Below are 5,753 nucleotides of genomic sequence, written 5' to 3' on the forward strand. Positions count from 1 at the left end.
GGCAGGTGATCAAAAGTTAAGGGCTAGGACCGGGGTCGGCCAACTGTGGCTCGCGAGCCACATGCAGCTCTTTGGCCCCTTGAGTGTGGCTCTCCCACAAAATACCACGGCCTGGGCGAGTCTATTTTGAAGAAGTGGCGTTAGAAGAAGTTTAAGTTTAAAAAATTTGGCTCTCAAAAGAAATTTCAATCGTTGTACTGTTGATATTTGGCTCTGTTGACTAATGAGTTTGCCAACCACTGGGCTAGGAGATCCCTAAAGAGAGAGCAAAACAGAGGGACAGATTTGAAGCATCAGCTCCAAGGAGGACTTCAACAACCACAACCAAGTAATTAGATGTGATAACTGCTCTCATGAAGCTCTTCTCAGACATTATGGCCTCTCTGACAGCCTTTGGTGACCTTCGTCCCAGGCTTGGTTAGGTGCCCATCCTGTGTGCTCTGCAGCTTCCTGTTCTTATCTTACCTCTTTCACAGCATTTAGCACACTGTATTGTCATTGTCCACTTACTCTCCTCTCTCCTTATAAGGACAGAGACTGTGTGTCTTTCATCTGAGTAACTCTACTACAGAGAGGGAGGGAGGGAGGGAGGGAGGGAGGGAGGGAGGGAGGGAGGAGGTAGAAAGGGAGGGAGGGGGGAGAGAGGGGGGAGGGAGGGAGGGAGGAGGTAGAAAGGGAGGGAGGGGGGAGAGAGAGAGAGAGGGAGAGAGAGAGATTAAGTGAACTTGAACTAAATTGGCAAACTTTCTCCACAGCCAAATCACTCGGAGATCCCAAGGGGTATCAACCACAGGGTTTCAACTGCATTTCAAAAACTAACTCATGCTGGCTGATGCTTTGGAAGTAACTTGTGGTGCAGAGGGTGCCTTGCTGAATCCAGTTTCCACCTTCGCTGTATCAACATGACACTCTTTCTCTTCCCAGGAGGCTCCACCCTCCCTCTTCCTTAGAGCCATTGTCTGCTCGACATGAAAAAATGTCCTCTAGAAAACGTAATCTCTGGCCGAAACCGGTTTGGCTCAGTGGATAGAGCGTTGACCTGTGGACTGAAAGGTCCCGGCTTTGATTCCGGTCAAGGGCACGTACATGGGTTGTGGGCACATCCCCAGTGGGGGGCGTGCAGGAGGCAGCTGATCGATGTTTCTAACTCTCTATCTCTCTCCCTTCCTCTCTGTAAAAAATCAATAAAATATTTTTTTTTAAAAGAAAACGTAATCTCTAATTACATCAATGGGAAAATGCAGCTCTCAGGTACAGAATGATTAAACACAGAAAACCTGCTTTCCAATAATAATGAACCAGTCCCTTCTTTTCTAGTCCCTTCTTTTCAGCCAGAGTTGGTTCAGCCCGTGCACTGTGATTTCCCAGAGTCCTTCAGTGCTTTTGCTCACTGTCAATTCGCAGTAAAAATCCTCTCTCAAAGTTGGCACTCTGTGTTAGAAGTCTGAACTGCGTGTCATCAAACTGAATTGCTCTCCTTGGCTTCTCCTCCATATAAGTACACACTTCGAAAACCACTTGCTTTAAGCTCCTGAGTTTTCTTGACGTCAAAACTCTCCCTGGATTTTCCTCACGTCCTGCTCTCTGATCGCTGCCTCTGAGTTTCCCCCCAGCATTTGCACACCTGGGCTCGCCCCGCAGTTCGCAGTTCGTCGTGGGCCAGGCCAGTGCTTCTCGCCCTGCACCATGCGTGTGGCCCTGTGCCGTGGGAGGTGGGAGATGAGGAAAACAGTCCTGCTGTGTTTCTGAGGGGTCATCCATCTACCCCAGGGAACATCCTCCAGGTCAACAGACAGTTAACGGAGCCCCTGCTGGGTGCCCTGGCTGTGCCAAGGCTGAGGTGGGGGCAAAGACCAATCAGAAGCAGGCTGGCAAGCCTGTAGGTCTCCACCTGGCAAATTCCCCTCCATTCAAGTCCCAGCTCGTGTCACCTCCTCTGGGCAGGTGCTCCTGACTAGTCCCTTCATCTCTAACTCTACAGTTTACATTTCTGCTACAGCGCTCATCCTGTGTGAGGAAACATGCATGACACCCCTCCCCTCTGGTTTTGGAATCAATTGAGAAATATACACATGAGTTGAAGAGGTGGCGCTCACAGTATCTGCTTCATTATATATCAGTTGAAGCTCGATGGGAGAAAGCAATGGACCTGCAGCCAAGTGAGCTTCCTAATTTGCCGCAAGCACATCCATACACACTCGCCCCCACGGGCCTGGCTCAGCCACTGGGCCACACTGAGCAGCTGGAGAACAGCAGGCCTCCCTGGACAGAGCAGCTCTCTTGGCACACAGAGGAGTGAGCATGCCTGCTCACCTGCTAGGAGACGCTTTGAAAGAGAAGGGGCAGGCCGTTTGGGGTGATCTTCATGTTAACACATTACTCCCTCCAGTAGACTAATCTAGAGCAGCGATGTTCAACCTTTTGCCTCTCACATCACACCTAAACTAATTACTAAAATTCTGCGGCACACCAAAAAATACATATTTTTGTCGACCTAACAAAAAAAAGGTATAATTTTGATTCATTCACACTGGACAGCTATTGTTGTGTCGGTTGTTGTCATTTCTTTTTTTCTTTTTTTGACAATCTAAGGGAAAAGAGGTCCGTGCCCTGGCTAAATAGTCAGGTATTGCATGTTTTAAAAGTTCTTGCAGAACTCCAGTGTGCCACCTCTAACCAAAGGGATTGCTGCTCTATAGTATTGGGGGATCTTTTTTTTTTTTCTTTTAAATTTCTTTATTGATTAAGGTGTCACATATTTGTCCTCATCCCCCCATCCCATCCCCCCACCCCTCCCCAGGGATGCCCCCACCCCCCTGTTGTCCTTAACCATTGGTTAGGCTTGTATGCATGCACACAAGTCCTTTGATTGATCTCTCCCGCCTACCCCTACCCTCCTCTACCCTCCCTCTGAGGCCCAACAGTCCGATCGATGCCTCCTTGTTTCTGGGTCTGTTCTTGTTCATCTGTCTATGTTGTTCATCATTTCCCCTAGATGAGTGAGATCATGTGTTACTAGAAAGTATTGGGGGATCTTACTCTGTGATTCTTTTTTTCCATTTTGTATCTTTTTTCCTATACTCCATCCCCCAGTCCTTGCATTTATATTGTTGGTAGGAACCTGGCAAAATGGAAACAAAAGTGGCCTACACATATTTCTTGCTTTTGTTTTTAAAGCTTAAGCCCTTGGGGACGGGGTATTTGTTAAGCATAGATAGGGTTTCTGGACAAAATGGGAAGGGAGAATTGCCTCCATTTTAGAAAACATTTTTATTCAGGTTTGGGTTGAAATGTGGAAGGGAGAGAGGTGGGGACGGGGGAATAAAAGGAGGGAGTGCCTGTGGGTTCTAAGAGCAAACTGAAGCAAAGTCCTGGAGCAACAATGAGAAGCAGAGAGACTCTAGGGGAAAGGGGTGGCCTCCACCGAGATGTCCATGAGTTGAGCACAGCACGGAAGCGTGGAGAATCACCACATCCAAGCGCCATGAGAACCAGGACAATGATGTTCACAAGCCGCACCTGGCGGGCCCGTCTCCAAAGACTGAATGAGGCCTCGCCTTGGGAAGACAGTGTGTTCCAGCTGAGCCCGGAGTGTGTTGTGGGGAGGGAAGGTTGGAAATAGAAATTAGGTTATATTATAAAATTTAAAGTTGTGTTTCTTCAGAGAGCAGATTGGTGGCTGCCAGGAGGGGAAGAGATAGAAATGGGTGAAGACAGTCAAAGGGACAGACTTCCAGTTAGAAGATGAATAAGTTCTGGGACTAGAGTGAACAAAATTGTATTGTATATTTGAAAGTTGCTAAGAGAATAGACTTAGAAGAGAAGCATTAGTTCCTATTGAAGATTAGTCTAACTGAACTATAAGAAACTATAGGACACCTAGGTCCGGGTGAGGCCACGCGCCCCTGGGTCTGGGAGAGGCCACGTGCCCCTGGGTCCGGGTGAGGCCATGTGTCCCTGGATCCGGGTGAGGCCTCGCGCACCTAGGTCCGGGTGAGGCCACGCGCCCCTGGGTCTGGGAGAGGCCACGCGCCCCCGGGTCCAGGTGAGGCCATGTGTCCCTGGATCCGGGTGAGGCTGGGTCCCTGGGCCCAGGTGAGGCCACGCGCCCCTGGGTCTGGGAGAGGCCACGCGCCCCCGGGTCCGGGTGAGGCCATGTGTCCCTGGATCCGGGTGAGGCCTCGCGCACCTAGGTCCGGGTGAGGCCACGCGCCCCTGGTTCTGGAGAGGCCACGCGCCCCTGGGTCCGGGTGAGGCCTTGCGCCCCTGGACCTGGGTGAGGCTGGGTCCCTGGGCCCAGGTGAGGCCACGCGCCCCTGGGTCCGGGTGAGACCACACGCCACTGGACCCGGATGAGGCTGGGTCCCTGGGCCCGGGTGAGGCCATGTGCCCCTGGGTCCGGGTGAGGCCTTGCGCCCCTGGGTATGGGTGAAGCCGGATCCTGGGTCCGGGTGAGGCCGTGTGCCCCTGGATCCATCCGGGTGAGGCTGGGTCCCGGGCCTGGGTGAGGCCACGCGCCCCTTGGGTCTGGGTGAGGCCACGTGCCCCTTAGTCCGGGTGAAGCTGTGCCCCTGGGTCTGGCCGAGACCAAACCAGAGGGAGTCGGACCTCTGTTACCACCATTTGTCCACCATCCAGAGCTGAGGGGTCAGTGCTGACATGTACACATAAGGAACTGGTGGACATTGAAATTGGGTCTCAAAAGAACTGTTGGTCCAGAAAGAAACTCACTACAGACTGATTCATTTGCCTGTCAGCATAACTATTATTGCTCGTCTCACATTCAGTTCTTATAAGTATATATCTAGTGACATATGATCTCGCTCATCTAGGGGAAATGATGAACAACATAGACTGAGGAACAAGAACAGAACCAGAAACAAGGAGGCATCGATCGGACTATCGGGCCTCGGAGGGAGGATAGGGGAGGTTCCGGGGAGGGGGGAGAGATCAACCAAAGGACATGTGTGCATGCATATGAGCCTATCCAACGGTTAAGTTCAACAGGGGGTTGGGGCATCCGTGGGGAGGGGTGTGGGATGGGAATGGGGGGATGAGGACAAATATGTGACACCTTAATCAATAAAGAAATTTAAAAAAAAAAAAGAAGAAACTATAGGAATACTGTACCAATAAAAAATACCAGTTTTAACATACACAAAGCCAAGAAAACCAATGATGCCAGATACTGAATTTATATCACACTGTCCTTTGAACACCCAGCAGGAATAACTGCTGAATGCAGATACCATGTAGTCAATTCTTCCTCTTTTCATCAAGAAAGAAAACGGACTTCCCCAAACGTCTCTCTACCTGCGACTGTGTTCTAGAGTTGCCTTTAGCTGCAAAGGAGTCTGAAAAAGTGATCCTCTGGTATTTTCAGACTTTACTATTGGAGAGGGGCATTGCCATCACGAAGGAAGCAAGATAGAATGTCTGTGACGTGGAATAATAAGCAATGTCGAGCCCCACTCCTGCCTCCGATGATTATTGGTGCCTGTGGGTCCTCACCTGCCTTGACCTTGGACTTTAGCCAGCTGACTCCCTTTGGACTGGTCCTTTGTGTCTGTACCAACCCCAAATCAATCTCCCTGCTCCCTGCTGTGGTATCATGTCCCAGATGACAGGCTTGGCCTGGTGTTGAAATGGATATAACACCAGCCAGCACTCTGGGCCTCCACTCATCTGACGCAGCCAGGGAACCGCAGAGAGAGAGACCTAGACTTGTGACTCTGGGGGAGGAAGAATCTGTG

General features: G+C 50.6%; 1 non-coding gene across 1 annotated transcript; it reads right to left on the reverse strand.

Annotated features, from left to right (window-relative positions):
- Positions 1-5,122: 5,122 nt before the first annotated feature.
- LOC114230210 (small nucleolar RNA SNORA8) lies at positions 5,123-5,260 on the reverse strand. The gene has a single exon (XR_003616069.2). It is a non-coding gene; the product is annotated as a small nucleolar RNA SNORA8 (small nucleolar RNA).
- Between the last annotated feature and the right edge of the window lie 493 nt (positions 5,261-5,753).

Source organism: Eptesicus fuscus, chromosome 4 (assembly GCF_027574615.1).
Source record: "Eptesicus fuscus isolate TK198812 chromosome 4, DD_ASM_mEF_20220401, whole genome shotgun sequence".
Taxonomy (NCBI): domain Eukaryota; kingdom Metazoa; phylum Chordata; class Mammalia; order Chiroptera; family Vespertilionidae; genus Eptesicus; species Eptesicus fuscus.